The sequence below is a fragment of the Acomys minous genome, assembly GCF_964271855.1.
Source record: "Acomys minous genome assembly, chromosome: 4".
Taxonomy (NCBI): domain Eukaryota; kingdom Metazoa; phylum Chordata; class Mammalia; order Rodentia; family Muridae; genus Acomys; species Acomys minous.
The window spans coordinates 12061110-12079982 of record NC_140486.1 but is presented as its reverse complement, the minus strand read 5'-3'; the positions used below and the strand labels follow the sequence as shown (position 1 = coordinate 12079982).

The following is an 18873-nucleotide window of genomic DNA, read 5'->3' as shown; positions in this document are numbered from 1 at the left end:
CACAAATTAACAACCCAAGCTTGTCTTCATTGTGTTTTTATTATGATGCTCCTCAATGATGCTTTTAAATGAATTTTGAATAGTCCCCGTAATTTGGTTTGTTCTACATTGCAGCGTGAGTGCGAGGGCCCCGCAGGAATTGCTGCAAGGAATACAATATTATGTGAACATGGCTTCTGCTTCTCTTCCTGCTTTCTCATAATTAAGCTTTATTGAGTTGTAAAATGAATAACAATTAAAAAAAACCTGCTTATTGATCCAGGTGCATCATGCAGCTAGAGAAAACTTTCTCCCGCCCCTGACCCCACCAAGTTATACCTCCTTTTTCTCCAGCTCTCCCCCTCCTGCCTCCTCCCTGAACAGTGGGCCTTTCCCTGCAGGTAGCAGGCACTTCCTTGGATGCCATGAAGCCAGCTGCTGGTGTCTGAGATTGTGGAGAGACCCCCATCCCAAACGTGACAGGGAGGAAGTCTCCCAAAGGACTTCCGGCTTCTCTCTTCTTAATGCTTACGATTCTGCGGCTTGCAAAGTTTGCCATTTGTGGTTAATATACTGCCCTGACCAAGACATGGTTAGCCTAGGAAGGAATTGTACCTGACAGCCTCATGAAATGGGACAGCCTAAAAGGACTCCATGTATCAGATTCCTTTAGGGAAAAAGTCTCTGCCAGAAGTTAAACTCTACTCATGAACAACACTGTGATTGAGGAGATGCGTAAAGCCCAGAGAAACCGTTCTCAACCTTCCTAATGCTGCGACCCTTTAACACAGCTCCTCATGTTGTGGTGACCCCCAACAATAAAATTATTTCACTGCTGCTTCATAACTGTAATTTTGCTACTGTTAGGAATCATAATGTAAACATCTGACATGCAGGGTATCTGGTGTGTGATTCCCCTCCCCCAAAGAGTTCATGACCCATGGGTTGAGAACCATAGGCCTAGGGCCAGGGCCAGGGCCAGTCTGGAGGTGCTATGGATACCAGTAAAAGAAGAGGACCTGCCTGACAGGCTGCTCAAGGAGGCAGAGAGGGCCTGTAGACCTCTACTTGCCCAATTTTCAGCCCAGCAGAAGACTCATAAGAAAACTCTCGAGCATGGGCTGGGGAATCCAGACATGGCTTCCTCCTACTTCAGAACAAGAAGTAAGTTGTCCTATCCTCCATGTCAAAACCAAGTTCCCAACCTGACCCAGAATGGCAGTCACCTTGTTTAACAAGCACTCAATGGCGGCAGAGAAACTGCACAGAGAAGGAGCCAAAGTTCCCCCTCACAGGGAGGGAAGGGCCTAGCTCTGCAAGGACTCAGTCCACCGTCTCATTGGTGATTTCAAGTCAGGAAGTGAAGTCTTCCATCTTTCATGGCTGTGGGTAGAGTTCTTTCTTGTTCAACAAGGCCTGCCCTCTAGCCTCCTGCCACCCTGAAGAAAGAGTGTTGCGACTAAGGACTTCACGTGAGGTTCAATCCATGCCCCTTGGGAGTCCTGAGGGGCCCCTCTACAGACAACAGTGCTTGCAGCGAGAGCTGGGCCTGCTGCTACGGAGACTCCAGGTCTCTGAGATGCTGTGGAAGGAGATGGTGGCTGGGGTTTCAGGTTGCCCCTAGGTATACACGCCTGCTCTGCTCAGTCCAGCAGTTGCTTAATGGAGTACCAATTACAGTCTCCAGGAGGATAAATGATTCTCAAGTGCCCATGCGATTCCCTAGGCCAACAGCTTCACTGTTTACCTGTGTAGGAAGGAAGCCTTTGAGGAAGGTTCTAGATGCCAAAGTCATCATCAGCTGTATCACCCCCTTCCCTAGGGCTTCCAGGAAACACCTGAGGATGGATTTTATAGAAGAAGGACATTCAAACTTGGCCTAAGAAGTTTCCTTCAGAAACCTGAAGCCCGTGCTTAGCAAGTGCAATGACAGAGGGGCAGCTCAGGGTAAGCCCCTCAGGATCTGCTGGACTCCCCAGCCCTGTGAAGTCTTAACTTTTGTACAGAGGGTATTTTGTACTTGTATCCCCTCTGATGGGCACTATGCCAACACCATGCCCTCTATCTTTAGTCCCTAACAACCCTCTGACAAGAGTCCATTAGCCCCACTTCAAGTGTGAAGAAACTGAGACTTGGGTGGATAACAACATGGCCAGAGTCAACCCGCTCATCATTGGAGTTTGAGTCAGTCTGACCCTGGACCATATTCAGCCCTTCTTCTGTTTGTTCTCTTGGATGTGCTTGTCACGTCATAACTAATTGGATGCTACCCTTTCCCATGCATCTGGCTCCATTGGCTGAACTCAGTGCAAGCCAGGTGGTCGGTCATTCCAAAGACCAGGACATCTATTGCCAGTGCAACTGCATGGCTGTCTTATTAGAAAAGAGTAACAGAGCGTCTGCTCAATGGTTTCTGTTATAGAAGTCCTAACTGTAAAGCATAGTAGTGTGGCTGTATTAGCTACACCTAGCACTTACTTTGGAACAAAGATCCATGGAAAATAAGCGACCTGCCATCTGAAACTCTGAATGCACCAAAACCAAATTTCTACCATCAGCCACCTTCAATGCCATGAGTGAAAAAAGAGATGGGAATACTGCAGAATGTGAGGAAAGGTGAAATGTGTTAGTGCGATCAGAGTGTGCACTGTGCACACACACAAGCACACTCTCACTCTGGATAGCACACAGTCATAGCCAAGTGCCTGGAGTTGTGCAGACATCTGAGGATTGCTGTAGCGCTGGTAGCCTGTAAAAGCCCCAGGGACACTGTAGTAAAGAAGCTGACGTCAAGGCCATAGGGACCCGTAAGCCTGGTGGGCTGTGGCAGCTGGGCTGGACTCAGGAGGCTCCCTGGAGAAGCAGAGGTCACAGCATTAGGCACAATCTAAGCTGGAAGCCGAGGCAAGAGGGAAGGTTGATGCACAAACAGATTTGAGGGTGTGAATCCCCTGGGGACACTTTCCCTCCTCAGCCTACTGATTCATCCTCTGGGAGTTAGAGAGAGGCAGACACACAGATTTATAACCTGTCTGGCAGGGAGACCTTGAGTCGTGCTTCAGTAACTAGCAATGTAATTTCTCTTCAGGTCTACTGGTCATCAGGAAACTGAGACTTCATGGGGTTTTCCCAGGTCACACTGGGAATGGGACTAGCCCAGTGCACCACAGTCAGGAATGTCTATTGAATGCATCGTTGAATAAATGATAGGTAAATGATAGATAGATGATAGATAGATAGATAGATAGATAGATAGATAGATAAGAAGGAAGAAACAGAAAAGATGAATTGAATGAATAACAGACACCATTTTGACTTATGAGTGTGTGATGCATGCATGTGCACGTTTGTGTGTGTGAATGACAGTATGTGATATCTCAGTGCATGAGTTGGGGACAGCACTGGGTGTTGGTCTAATCATCTGACTTCTTTGGAACAGAGCCTCTTCTTTGTGGTTTGCTAGCTGTCTTAAGACCTTCCTGGGATTCTTCTGTGTCCACTGCCCATGTCATTGTAAAAAACACTAGGATTCCAGACATATAGTACTATGTCTTACTTTACATGGCTTTAGGGGTTCTAATTTAGGGCTTCACATTTGTGTGGCAAGCTCTTTACCCATTGACCCATCTCCCCAGCCCCCACCCTTGCCCCATTTTTGAATTTTTAATGGTCTAATCTTTTATGTTCTCAAGAGAGAATGAGATAACTAGTAGAGTTAAAAATCATGAAAAATTAGGGATCTGACCTTTCTACATTTAGAGGGTAAAATGAGGCATTGAAGGAAAATATGTGTGAAGGTCATCTTTGATGAATGTTGGATATGTTTCTGTATGTAGGGGAGTCCTTGGCTGACAATTATTTGATGATACGACTGATATCCTGGATAAAGATGGATCTTTAGATTATTGCAGTGATGAGGCTGGAGAGATGGCTCAGTGGTCAAGAGCAATTGCTGATCCTGCAGAGGATACTGGTTTGGTTCCAAGCACCGCCATGGTGGCTCATAATCATCTGTAACTCCAGTTGCAGGGGATCTGGTGCCCTTTTCTGACCTCTGCAGGCACCAGGCAAGCACAGGGTATGCTTGAATACATGCAGACATAATACACATAAGACTCATACACATAAGATAAAACAAATAAATCTTTTAGAAATTGCTACAGTGGAAGATCTTCTGAGCCAGGGAGAGATGTAGCAAATTATAAACAACTGCGGTTGACACATTGATTCCATAAACCCAGTCTACACTGAGCTGGGAGCTGTGGCAAAGCCGCAGTGAATGGGTTTGACTGAGCCCTGAGGGAGCCTGTGGTACTAAGCATGTTTGCTGACGTTAGAATCAAGTATGGGCTTGCAAGAGGCCAAGAGGGATTTATGATGAAGAGCAATGGGAACTTAGAGAAACTCAAAGACAGTACTCTGTGTGTTGTGATCTGGGTTCTAAGTGTCTCCCAAAAGCTCTCGTGCCTTTGCATGTGCACATGTGCCATGAGCCTTGCTCCCTAGCCTACTCCTATAGAAAGAAGGTGGACCCTTGGGCATAGAGCATAGTGAGGAAGTGTTTAGGTCATTGTGTGCATGTCCTCATAGGGGTTAACGGGACCCCAACTCTTACCTCTTCCTCTTTATTCACTTCCTAGCCGTAGGTAAGTGATTGTTTCAGTCTACCACATGCTTTAGCCATTCTTTGATGCCATGGGCTTAAAGCAACAGGACCAGGCGATAGTGGATGAAATCCAAGACTGTGAGCAGAAATGAACCATTTCTCACATCAAGTGACAGAAAGCTGGTTCACTCTGTGTGTGTGTGTGTGTGTGTGTGTGTGTGTGTGTGTGTGTGTGTGTGTGTGTTCTGTAGTAGGATATTTGAGCCCTATGTATGGTTTTACACAGTGAATTTCACATGACAATCATTGTTGTCGTTTCCTGCCCAGCCATCTCTCTACCACTCTGAAGCACTTTATTGAAAAGTCACAGACGGGGTTAGCATAGAACTTAGTGTTCAAGCTAAAGTAGTCAATGGCTGCTGCAAGAGGCAAGAAGAGCAAGTCATTGTCTTAATTGATGCAGGCACTGGTGAGTTACTCATGCTCCCATGGATAGCTTCACACCCGTGTGAATGGCCCTAGTTAAACCCAATAGGCCATAGGCAAAAGCAAATACAAAGCAGGTGTGAAAATGGGATGAGGACTCACTGGAAGGTTGATGAGATGGGAGGATAATAGTAGACAGTGGAGTTATAGTGTGAGCAGAAAGTGGTGTTACATGTATGTGTATGCGATTGTCAAAGAATAAGTTAAAATTTTAAAAAGTGACTGTGGGCACTATTGACCACTGTGCTGAACAACTGCAGAGCCTGCAATTATCCTGGTCAGCTTGTGGCTTGGGGCCACACTGGCATAGAGATTAGTAGCAGGCTGTCCTCAAGGGCACTGGTGGTCCCACTTTCCCCCATGGAGGGAGCTCGTTGCATTCCATCCACTGTATAGAGTTTGGCAATACCGTTTCTCTCGGAGGCGAGGCTGGCCCATGGGGATGGTGGCGGCGGTGGCAAGTGGGAGGAGGGCTCCTAGGACACAGGGCTCCAGGGTTTCAAACGCCAGCCCTCCCGCACTGTAGCACCATGCTCCGTGCCCTCTGCGGTCAAAGAGCCTACTGATGTGCCTGTAATTCTAACGCTCCATCCACATTCACACCACTGGTTTCCCCCATGCCAGCCCAGGCAGGCGGCTCTAATGGATTTGCTTGCATTATCTCCCTCATCACTGGTTAAATATTTATCAAACCATTACGCATTTAGTGTCCAGGAGTAAGGAGGGGAAGTGGCAGGAGGCAGCACAGCTCGGCTCTGGCCAGATGCAAGGGTTAATTACAGATGGGATAAATCCCTCTGATTTAAAAATTAAACCAACAAGCAGGCTTGGGAGAGTGATGGCAACTGTTATTTACATGTAAGCAAGCGCAGAGCAACCTCTCCAGGTTTTAGAGTCTTCGGGTGGCCACCCAGCTCGGAGTTATTTCTGCTTGCCTCCCCTACCTGCCAGCTTGTAGGCCACCCGAGCCCTAAACCAGCTTCTAATTAAAAACTTTGCTTAGGTTTTCTGCTCCTCAAGCAATCCGAATGTGGGAAAACTCTCCTACCACCCGAGTCAACATCCGCCTCATAAAAGAAGTTCTGAAGGTAACTCCAGGGCTGGCACTGTGAAATATCGTTCATTATAACAAAGCAGCAGAGATAATGCTGCTTTCTAATTTCCCTTTCTCAGTCAGAAATTAAATAAAAAGTCATGTCTAAATTACAATACTGGATTGAGATCAGACGAGGGCCCCATGCAGAGAGCTCATGATCTATCCTTCCCACATTTTACAGCCATTAAAAAAGATTATGGTCGCGTTCTTCCCCTCCCTTTCTGAGGAGGCCATTTACATTTGTTCTGAACTCTCACTGTGTCGGATTCGAAGCTCTTAAAAGTACCAGTGCACATCATAAGTCAATCACAAACTTAAATTAAGAAAAAACAATCAGGCCTCGAAGCCGAATCTGACTGAACCTCTTGCTTAGGTACCACTAGAGAGCTGTACCTTGACTGGAGCAACTCCTCTCTGACCCTGCAGCTGTACCCACCCTGTGGCTACCAAAGTCTTCTCCAAGGGCTGTGTTAGATGTTTGTTGCTAAGAAACAACCAAGAAACCACTTATTGGAAGAAGGACTTATTTGGGCTCACAGTTTCTGAGTTTCAGTCCACCATGGCGGAAGTATGTGGTACACCAGTATTGTTAACCTCATGACAGTCAGGAAGAAGAGAGGAGAAACAGAGGGGTCAGGTGAGATGTATGTTTCAAAGACATCAATTGATAATGTTAACACCCCCATTATCCCATAACCCCTCCAGAGTGCCACCAGCTTGGCATCAACTCTCAGAATATGAGAATTTGTTTGTTTCTTTGTTTGTTTGGGAGCATTTCATACCCAAATTGCAACAGGTTGAGAGAGCTTAATCAGTGCAGAAATATCCTGTGGTTTTATAGCCTTCTCTCCCTTGAAGCAGAAATGCCCCTGGACAAAGTAAAAATGGCAGACTAGCTGGAAAAGCCTTTTAGATGGTTATTTAAACACTGTATTTAATTGAGCACTTATTTGACCAATCTATTTATAAGGGAAGAAGGGAAATGCATGCACATTTTGTCAGTTGCAACCCAAGTGTTCTCTGTTCTGAAACATTGTAGATATTCCCGGAGATGTGTATGAAAAGTTAGTGCTGGGGTGGAAAGATGGCTCAGTAGTTAGGAGCACTGTTTGTTCTTCTAAGGATCCAGGTTCAATTCCCAGCACCCACATGGTGACTCATGACAGATCAAACACCGTCTATGTCTTCCACAGACACCAGACATGTATGTGGTACACAAACACACATGGAGGCAAACATCCATGAACTTAAAATAAAATGAAAACAAAATTAAGGAAAAGTGGTGCTTTTTATGGTTGCTTTTGGTGGAATTTGTTGGATAGTATCATTAGGACTGTGTGCAAGTGCTCTCTACTGATAATGCATATAATCTGATCTGAGTACCTACTGTGTGCAAGTACTGTGAAGAAATGAACAAAATACAGTCTTTTTCTGGAGACACAACCCTTATTTGGCCCACCATGTGCGTCCAGGCTCAGCCTGGAGCTGGCTTAGTATGAGTAACCTTGGCATTTCAGCCTATTTGAGCCTTTGCAAACCAAAGTGGTGACAGAGGAACCAGAGAGAGGACAAAGAGAGCGGTCTTGCAGGCGAGGAGCTAGTGAGTCCTGGCCACCGTGTGCCCTTTGCAAGGTCTCTTTTCAGTGGTTCTCAACCTTCCTAACACTGTGCCCCTTTAAAACAGTTTCTCAAGGTGTGGTGAGCCCTCCCCCAGCCATAAACTTATTTTGTTGCTACTGTTATAAATCCTAATTAAATATCTGACACGCAGGCTATCTGAGATGCAACCCCTGTGAAAGGGTCATCCAGAGGGATCATGACACACAGGCTGAGAACTGCCGCTTTAGATCTTATATTTCTATATAGTCTGAAGGTGCTAAAGGCTGAAGACGTCTCTTCCCCCTTGAGAACCCATGAAGATCACAGCACAGTCTCCAAAATGCCAGTATGGATGCGATCACAGCCAGTGTTTTAATCGTTTTCTTTAATCACTGCTTTGCCTACGTCCTGGGTCCCAGCTTTGCCACTTACCAGCCCTGTAGTCTTGGGGCAGTTCAAGTAACACCTCGGAGTCTCATAGTCTACATTTACAAAGCAAGGAGAAGTAGTCAGCGTATGAAAAGTCACCGGGCTCCATCAGCTAATGTCAATAAACACACCATCACACTACCTGACACCCAGTAAATGGTGGTGAGCCCAGCTGCAGTGATGCGCAGGCCTTCCAACTCCATTCCCTTGATCCTGACTTGCAAAGAGTTTGTTCCCTGCCGCTCTGAAAGAGCTCAGCCTGCTTCTTGCCAGCTCACTCACCATCCTCCACTTGCTGGGCACTGGGGCCAGCAAGGAAAAGGCTGATTATCTAGGGACGTAACATCCTTGGCTATCCTCATTTGACACAGATCGACACAGACGCCTCACCTCCTAGCAGCTGGAACAGTTGACATCCACATTACTTGTTTGTTTCTGCCTCATTGCGATCAACATGGCTGACTTCCTGTTTCGTTGACGTGTTTGTCACGTGACTGTCACTGGCAACATCACTGATGAGGGAATGAAGTGCAGCGAAGAAAAGGAGCCTTCCAGTCTTGTACTTGCCCATTGGTGTTCTGTGAATAAATGAGTTTTATATGGCATCTAATTCCTCCTGCTTTAGGACCCTGGGACAGACATGACACCTGTGGGTGATCCTGTAAAGCCACAAGTACCTTTGCCTGTAGTGTTCAAAGGGCACCTGGCGTGGTGTGGGGTCTGACTGCATGTGCTCTGGTCCTACAGCACCACTGTCACTACTCCCGTTATAGAGGCAGGGAGTCTAATGAGTTGGTGACGCAGCTAATATACTAAGTTCTAGTCAGGTTGCTATTCCCGAGATAACCACCATGGCCAAAAGCAATTTGGGGAAGGAAGGGGTTTGCTTGGCTCACATGTCCATATTACGTTTAGACACTGAGGCTCGTCAGGACAGGAACTTAGGCAGAAACAGGAATCCCTGAGGAATGTTGCTCACTGGCTTGCTCTTTATGACTTGCTCAGCCTGGTTTCTTATACCACCTAGGACCACCTTTCCCACATCGAGCAGGTCCTTCTACATCAATTATTAATCAAGAAAATGCCTGCCCCAGCCCCCCAGACATGCCCACGTGGCCGATCTGATGACAGCAGTTCCTCAGCTGAGGTTGTCTCTTCCCAGTTCACTCCACTTATATCAAGTTGGCAAAAGCTAACCGGCACAGGGCTGTGTGCAACCCCAAGAGCAGTGATCTGAGAAGCAGAGCTGCACAGAGGCCAGCTTGATGGCGGGCAATGAGCCTGGATCAGACTTCATATGTGCCATAAGCTTTCATCTATTTGCTGTGGCTGCATCTTTGAAGTATCATTCAAACTTGCTGCAGAGCAGATTCTCCAACGACACAGATATCGCATCCCACAAATCAGAATCCTGTCATTCTGCATCCTTGATGTGAATAAGTGTAATTGGACTGGAGACCAGTCTGTATCATCACAAAAAATTCCAACACTACATTTGTCAGTGGAAGCCAAGGAAGGAGCTGTTAAATCCTTTAAATATAATTTCAACTACTATGAATATTTAATGGTCGTGAAAATGGATTTAAATCTTGTATCACTCTCTTGTGCAAGGGTGACTCCCAAGGATTTGTGGAGATCATGGTTTAGATAGTCCTGACCAGGCAATGTGCTGAGCCACTCCAACATAGACTCTGCTAAGAAACAGTTATTTTCATGGAAGCAAGCATGTGCTCCTCACTAATACCAGGAACATGCTTCCTATTAATACTTGGCTTTCCATACCATTTAGTTATGGAGTTATGTATGCAACAGGCTTATGTATTGATAGTTTCAGGCCCAGCAGAGGGCTCAATTTGAGGAGGTTCTGGAACTGTTAAGAGGTGGGAGGTAAGCCGGGCACAGTGGTCCATGCCTGTAATCCCAGCACTTGGGGAGGCCGAGGCAGGGAGATTGCTATGAGTTTAAGGCTAGCCTGCTCTACAAAGCAAGTCCAGGACATCCAAGGCTACACAGAGAAACCCTGTCTTAAAAAAAAAAAAGAGGTGGGACCTAGCTTGAAGAAGGAGGTCACTGGAGGCTTCAACTTGCCGTGCTCCCCCATGAAGTGAGTAGCCTCTGTGACAGACTTTGAACATATGTTCTGCCTCACCATAGGTCCAGAAGCAAGGGATCCAAGGACTGAAACCACCAGCAAAATAAGTAATTCCTGCCCTTAAGTTACTGATGTCTGTTATTTTGTTAAAGCAACAAAACACACTTAACATACAATATTTATTTTTCACTTTGTACTTTAAGGAAAACGGGCTGCCCCTCCCCATTCCTATGGATATTCCAAGTCCCCTGCCCCTGGCAGTGTTCTAGAACACACAGAACAAACATTCTCACTTTCATGCTAACATATGGTGTTTGATGTTCATGGATCTATCCGTGGGTTTGAGTGTAGCTGGCGATGGATATCCCTTTACTAGTCTGTGAGATCATCACTGCCAAGACTCTTCCCTAAACCCAGCAGAAAGGCTTGCAGGGGTAGAGAAGGCCCCACATGCTTCTGAGGAGGCTCCCCATGTCCTCCCCTGCAGGGGCTACCAAGGACTGAATTCCCACTGGTAGCAAAACCCATAGTAATGAGGAAGGGGGGAGTGTGTGTGCTGGGAGGGGCAAACCTCAGACAGCAAAGCCGTTTATGCTGGGTTATTCAACCCAATCCACCTTCTTTAGTTCCTCTAGAAGGCTCTCTTCTCCACCTCTTGATTTTAAATAACTTCCTGAACTATAAATGCAAAGAGTTCCAAATGAAAACTGATTGATAGCCTCGTATAATTATATAATAAAACACACTGATATGCATATACATTATGTGTGGGCTTGTGTGTCTATATGCATCTGTATCTATTCCAGAGGGAGGGATACGCAATAATGTCTTCTGAAACAAATTGTCAAGGTGTCAATAAGGAATCTCATAATGAATGTGTGGGTGTGATATGGGGTAATTTCATCTCAATTATATTGCTCTGGCTGATTTCCCAAGACAGGTCTTAAAGGCACAAGTCCCATTCCCAAGCGGGAAGCAGGAGGCTTTGCTTCCTATAGCTCCTTCAAAGCATCACATTTCCAGGCCCAAATGCACAGCCTGCTGCAGCCACATCCATCTGGGAAAGCAGGAGAATGTTGAGAGCTTCAGGCCATGACTATAAGCTTTTAAAACTTAAGAGAACGTTCCGTGTGTGACCCCCAACAGTCACAATAACCATTTGTGGCTAAGAAATGAACAATAGTTTTACAGCACCAAAAGAATGAGCTATCCCAGAGAGGCCTGGTAACTATTGAAAATCCTGGGGAATGAATGAGAGTAAAAAATGGGTGCTGAGTAATCCCACACTGCTGGTGGGGGGAGCTGTGTGTTTCCATCACTGAGAGACTACCAGGCCACCCAAAGTTAATATGTAACAGGGCCCTACACCATGGTACCTGGGGCATGTGGGTTTTTAAGAAAGATTTCTTAGGGCAACTGCCATTTTAGCTAGGCCTAGAAAGTGAATAAAAAAATGAAACTGGAACATAAGACATGAGCTTTGAATTTAAAACACAGAACAGAGACTCCCCTAACAAAATGTTGTTGGATAAAGTACAGACGCTACTCAGGAAACTTCCCAGCAGGGACAAGTGTCCCCAGTCTCCTATCCCTGGGATCAGATTGAGAATTTGATGTTGGGGAAGCCATTTGTTCCTTAGGAAATTGTGCCAACAGTGGGTCTACCACAGGGCTTGCGGGACCATCTGCACCAGCTACTTGTGAAGCCCTCAAGGAGATGAAGTGGAAGAAGAAAGGGGAGGCAGTAGGGCAGGGTTGGATGTTGAGCAGGCTCCCGGAAGAAATGTGGTAAGGATAAGAGCCATCACATTCATTGCAGAATCTATGTAGACTAGCCTGCTAGAGCCAGAAACTCTTGGGTTTCGCCAGTGCCTTCCTGCCTTCTTCCATGCGATGCCCCTGTCACTTATGTGGTCTTGCTGGACACTGGGTCCTTTCCATGTGGCTCTGGTGCATCGCTTGACTATTTTCTCCCACTTCTTAGTTTAGCTCCTTATCCCAATAATAAGACCACTACAGCATGCCTTGATTAGTTCTTTTTTGGGGGGGTTGGTTTTTTGAGACAGAGTTTCTCTGTGTAGCCTTGGCTGTCCTGGACTGGCTTTGTAGACCAGGCTGGCCTCGAACTCACAGCGATCTGCCTGCCTCTGCCTCCCGAGTGCTGGGATTAAAGTTCTTGATCCTCCAATCTGCCTTCTTGCTACCGGTCTGTCTGATTTTTCAAAGGGAATATGGGGAGGGGCAACTAAAACTAAGGGCCACTAGAGCAGTCACGTGAAAACTAGTACGTTAGACACTTCCTAAAATGTATACATAAATGAAGTCTATCTAAATCAAATCACCAAATAGTGGAGAGACAGAGGCCATAAAAAAAACATTTTAAAATTTCCTCCTTTAACCTTTCCAATGCAGTCCCTCTTTACCGCTCAGATAACGTCTCAGTCTGACCAACAAGTCACATGCTGCACTCTTTTCCTCCTGGGATCCTATCCCTTCCTTGAACTGCCAAACCAGGCATACTGTCTTTACAGTTTCTCCAGTGCTTCCCACTTCTGTTCAATACCCACCCTCCCCAAGCCCCCTTTTCCTCTTGCTAAGTTAATACAGAAAGCATGCTCAGGCTTTTGCACTTAGGTCTATCTGGTAGATACATTCCTCCCCATCCCAGGCTTCAGAGCTCTTTGTATGTGATCTCTGAAAGAGCCACTTAACTGTCCATATTCTCGTCCTTTATACAGCTGAGCTATGAGTAACTTAGTGACAGGAGCCATGCCTATTACCCATATAAACCCAACACCCAGCACAACACATGGCCCAAAGTCTGAAGGGTGGGACAAAACGTAATTTAAATAGATGCATGGATAAGTGAATAGGTAGGTGAGTAGATGGGTGGGTATTTGGATGACTATGGATGCATGGATGGATGGATGGATGATGGATGATATAGATGGATGGATGGATGGGTGGGTGGATGATGGATGATATGGATGGATGGATGGATGGATGGATGGGTTGGTGGGTAGGTGGGTGGGTGGATGATGGATGATATGGATGGATGCATGGATGGATGGATGGATGGATGGATGGATGATGGATGGATATGGGTGGATGATGGATGATAGATGGATGGATATGGATGGATGAATGGATGGATGATGGATGGATAAATGGCTCCTTCACGAGGCAGATCAGATGCTAATTGTCTGTTTGGGTGAATTTAAAATACCTAGGAAATAGTAAAGCACAGCTCATGTGTCTATGAGGATATTTCCAGGTCATGAGGATTCTGCCTTCATCAATGGTTTAACCTTTTGATGTATGCCACAAATTTTAAAAAATCCATTGAATCCACTGATAGATTCAACTTTTGAACAAATTATTGGAACTTCTAGAACTATAAAAAAGAAAAAGGCGGCCAGTAGGAGGACATTACTGGGAATGTATCTTTGGCCCTGGCTCTTGCTTTTTCCTCTCTCTGCTTCTTACCCACGACAATGTGAGCTACTTACTCCACAGTGACATTTGCCATATTATTTTGCCTTATCATCCCAGAAACAGTGGAGCCAGCCAAACATGGACCACAACTTCTGAAACTGTGAGCAAAGTAAGTCTTTGCTGCTTTGAACTGTTTTTCTCAAACACATCACAGAGACAAAAAAGTCTGACTACCACAGTGAGTATTAGGATGAGCTGGTGGGTAGAAAGGATGGATATTTGAATGAATAAGTGGATAAATGGCTAGATGAGTGTGTTGGCATCGCATAAGTAACTTGGCGAGTAATAAAACAAGGTTCTTTCTTGTCTGTGCCCTACCACCTAGCTAGTTCATCACAATGTATCAGACCTTCAGGACCTTAAAAGTGACCAAAAATGGCTAAGAGATCTCATATTGTGCAAGAAACAGGAGTGTTCACAGCAGAAGATCTCCCAGGGAGAGCATCCTCTACCAAAGGAAAGGAAGTGGCTTACTACATCTCTTCAGGTGTCAGGCCAGTTGTCAAGGCTTTTCTTACTTATTAGTCAGATGGGTAGGAAGGAACTACATATAGATGCTGCTTCTCTCCCTCTAGGGATGTCTTCTGGAGAATTAAGTCAGAATCAGCCAGTTCATTTGCCTTATGCAAAATCTATGCGTTCAGCCCATACTCTCTTCAGATAAAAGTCCAGAAGCTTAAGTATAGATTTCAAACTTATGAACATTTCTAAGAATTTTTCAAAAATTCATCCTAGAAAAGGTACTGGCTTACCTGTATTATGTGAGTGTCACTTCACTTTGTACTCACTAACACTACAGAATCTATTTTTATACCTAAACAAAATTTGCATTCAATACAGTGACATTGACCATGACCATGTGTGGGTGGCTTTGTGAATGTCAAGTTCATGCCCCTTGCTTGCCTCTCTGTTGGTTTTCTCAACCTGTACTGTTGACTTGTAAAGGTGTTTTCCTCTATTAGTGACAAATACTTTTTATGTCTCTCAAGAAATATTACCCCACTCACCCCAGGATTAAAAGCAGATTAATGAACCGGGCACAGTGGCACACGCCTGCAATCCCAGAATACAGGGTGGCAGAGACAGATAGAGCTCTGTGAGTTGGGGGCTAGCCTGGTCTACAAAGTGAGTCCAGGGCATCCAAGGCTGCACAAAGAAACCCTGTCTTAAAAGAGAAGGGAGGAAGGAGGAGGATGGGGGGAAGAATAAAAAAGATTAATGAAACTATAAAGAACTTAATTTGAGCTTCTACAGTAAGTGCTCTTGAGGATTCAGGAGTGAATAAGGCATGCCACCTGTCCTCAAGGAGCCTGTAATCCAGTTGGGCTAATTGGAATGGTAGGTCTCCAACATGTGCATCATCAAGCCTTTAGGAAGATAACGGTCTTGAATCTAGTCTTGAGAACTGGCCCCAGCACATAGGGGACTGAAAAGGGGGTGGCATTAGAGTTCCCAAGATGGTAAAAGAAGCAGGAAAAGGTACTAAGATGGGAAAGCCTACAAGAGTCTGCTGAAGCCTGGTAAGTTCCGCAGGAGTGGGATAGGGACTAGGAGCCGAGCCACGAGGTGGAAGACAGCCAGACCTTCTCTCTGCACCCTTTCTCTATCCTGGTGAGAGGCCAGGAGCCTTGGTCTCTGAACTGTTCTCGTGTCTGTGCATATCTCACTTCTTCTGCTGGCTGCTGCTTGAATTGATCAGCCCTTCTGTCTGGGAGCTATGGGCTGTTTGTTGAGAACTTTTATCTCCCTAGAATGCTGATGCCAACAAAATATTATGACACTTTGGAGTCTGCTAAGGAGGGTGATGCCTTGCTTCTCATACATCCAAATCAGATCTTGGTTGAAAGTCACTTAATGTTGTTCCTCTTCTCTCTTGGTCAACAGCATCTAGTGTGGACCGTGATGGCTATTTTCTGGAACTTCCCAGAACGTTTAGCACCATCTCCTTCCTTCTGGCTTACAGGATGGAGCATTTGATCCTGGCCCACTACCACATCTCCACTTCTCGGGATACAGACATTGATCATGAATAAGCCCATGGCTCAAGCAGGCCTGTGTGTAAAGAAGTTATCTCCATTACAAACACCGAGAAGACATATTTAGAGCAGCTGTGTCATCTGATGGAACACAGATAAAGCCAATCAGAGACAAGTAAGGCATGGGAGACAGTGTCCGAGCCCAGTGTGCTGAGCCTTCGGCTTCTGCATCTCTGTCTGCAGGTTTGGTGGCCGTTCAGTTTGCTCCAGGTGCAGATGTCTATTTCTTAAGATGACTTTAGTTGAGTTTTTGTCACCTACCGAAGAAGAATTTCTAAATAGACATCATTGTAACCAACTTAATTACCCAAACAAAATGGGGAATACAGATATTATTGCTGTAGGTGTTCCTTTAGCCTCACTGTCTAAGCAATTACCTGGTTCTCTTGATTCGCCCCGGAATGTCTCCTCTCTGAGCAGTCACTTCAGGGTCCTCACTCTGCTGAGTTCATAAACATGCTTGATTTTTAGTTGGCTTCTCTACTGCTATGATAAGACATTGTGACTAAAAGCAATTTGTGGAGGAGAGGGTTTACTTGGCTCACGCTTTCACACTACAGTCCATTACTGAGGAAAGTCAGAGCAGGAATTCAAGCAGAACCTGCATAGGGATGGTATCACCCACAGAGGGCTGGACTCTCCCACATGAATCCTCAATCAAGACAATCTCTCACAAATATGACTACAGGCCAATCTGATCTGGACAATCCCTCAACTGATGTTCACTTTGTCCCAGTGGCTCTAAGTTGTATCAGACTGACAATGAAAACTAATCCCCATAGCTACAAGATGGCTTTTCTAAAACTATATTTGCTTTAAGAACTTTTGAAGATGGACACTGGTCATGGACAACAACCCCAAACTTCTAAATATAAGGTACAATATGATCTCTATCTGGGCCACCTGAATTCTTCGGTCCCACCTCCTAGTATACCCCATGTCCTCGTTCTTCTGTGTATCTTCCTCTTTGCACATGCTCTTCCCCTGAGCTAGATGGATTTCCATACCTGGTTCATCTGATTGCTCCTCCTGTTTTCCAGGACGCAGCTCACTTTGCACTTCTTTGGCAGAACAGTCATAGGCATACCCTCGACAGGAACATGACCTTCCTTTGGTACTTTACTGTTTCAGTCATGATGGGAATACCACCATAACAGAGTAGTAGGATAGACTCTAAGTCCATAGATCTCCATTGATACCCAACTTTCACTATTACCAGCTGTGAGAACTTGAATATGGCACCTTATGCTTGTGAGACTCACTTTTCGCAATGGCGAATTAGGGAGGGGGAATAAAGCTAGCTATAAAAAAAATCAAATGCAAAGGTTAGGTTCAGTTCTTAAGTATACCTGGCATATAATCAATAAATGACATCTGTAATTGCTTTGTTTATAATATCATGAAAGCTAGATTGTTAGATAGATAGATAGATAGATAGATAGATAGATAGATAGATAGATATGATAGACAGATGATTGGTAAATAGAGAGGCAGACAGATGTGATCTGTTAACCTCCTCTCTGTCTTCTTTCCCTGGGCCTCACTGTTAGCTCTTTGGGAGAAGGACTTGGGTGCTGTATTTTATTGTGCTCCATATCTATGGAAACTAGCACTGCTTGTCGGACACTGAGTATGCAATGTTTATGTAACGGGTCTCTTTATCTGTCTTTGCTCACTGCTTTGCTGGGCAAGGATGATGAAGGTGCTGCTGTGACTCTCACATTAATATCAGGCCTCTACATGGCTAAGACTAATTATAAAGTCATTTGTTATCTGTTATGAAACAATTCATATGTGACATCTGTGAGTCAAGCTGCCTTGTAGAGGTTGTAAATACCAGTTGCTTGATACAGCAGATGCAATGGGCTGTCTGTCTAAAGCCCTTTCCCCCACTCTTCTCGGCTAGCTATGCTACGAGTTGATCTGATTCAGTTCGCAGAGAGGATGACCCTACTCTTGATATGTCCAAAAACATCTGTACTGGTCATGGTAATGTCATTCCAGTGATAAAATTTGGTGAATGGGCATAACCCAGGAAGTGCCATGGAAATTTTTGGAAGAAACAGAAGGAAGAATGCCCTTCACATTTACACTAATTTACTTTATCCACTGGACGGATCATGAACAGCAGCTCTGTGTCCTGAGGTGATGTGGCAGGACACCAGAGTAACAGGCAGAACCACACAAAGGGTTTTTTCACGGCTCTACCACGTCATACAGTTAGCCAAGCTTTTTCTTAATGGGATAACAAGTTTATCTTGCCTAAATTAGTCAAGTAAAAACTTTTTGTTACTTTGATCCAGCATTTCCTAATAAGTTCATCTAACCTTAAAGTCTTAGGCTCATTCCCTGCTGATCTGTCTAGCAATCACTTTACAGGCATTATCAATGTGACTTCTCTTGGAATGCACAGTTCATCTTTCCCTTTTACCCTGCGAGAATATCTATACGCCTTCTGAAGCTTGATCTGTCCCCCTTGAGGGTTATACCTGAACGTAAGGATGGCTCATCTTAGACATACTCCACATTCGTGAAAGGGCAATTTGGCTAACGATTGCCAATGCTCCTCTTGGTGAACCCCACTGCAACTTCTTGAATGAACATCTTAAGTAGAAATTATAATCGCTAATCTTACTCTCTGCAACAATGAGAGTTCCTTGAAGGTGTAGAATCTCATTTATGAGTGTTCCTTAATCCTAACATGATGTCTGTATTGGAATATGACAAACACTTAATAAATAAACAGGTGAACAGATGCTTGTAGGACAAATGCCCAGTCTCTGTTACTGTTAAAAACCTGTCAGAGATACAAGAATATGAATTATTAGACTAGCAAAGAATAGTGTCATATTGTGTCATGTACAGAGGTCCTAATAATTAAAGAAATGCATGTTAAAACAACTTTGATGTATGTAATATCAAACTAACCAAAGTTAATAAAATGCTTGCAATCTGACAGGAAACAGCATGCCTATGTGCCATCATTACTGTTATATATTGCTTTAGTCTGTCTGAAAACAGTGGGGCAAGATACAACAGAAGTCTCAAACCATCC

General features: G+C 44.9%; 1 long non-coding RNA gene across 1 annotated transcript in view; it reads right to left on the bottom strand.

The window, feature by feature from the left end:
• Window positions 1-8250, bottom strand: part of LOC311597001 — a 48679-nt gene extending 40429 nt beyond the window's left edge. Inside the window, exon 1 of the long non-coding RNA XR_014779054.1 lies at window positions 8199-8250. This is a non-coding gene — a long non-coding RNA (uncharacterized lncRNA). The remainder of the gene's footprint in view (window positions 1-8198) is intronic.
• Between the last annotated feature and the right edge of the window lie 10623 nt (window positions 8251-18873).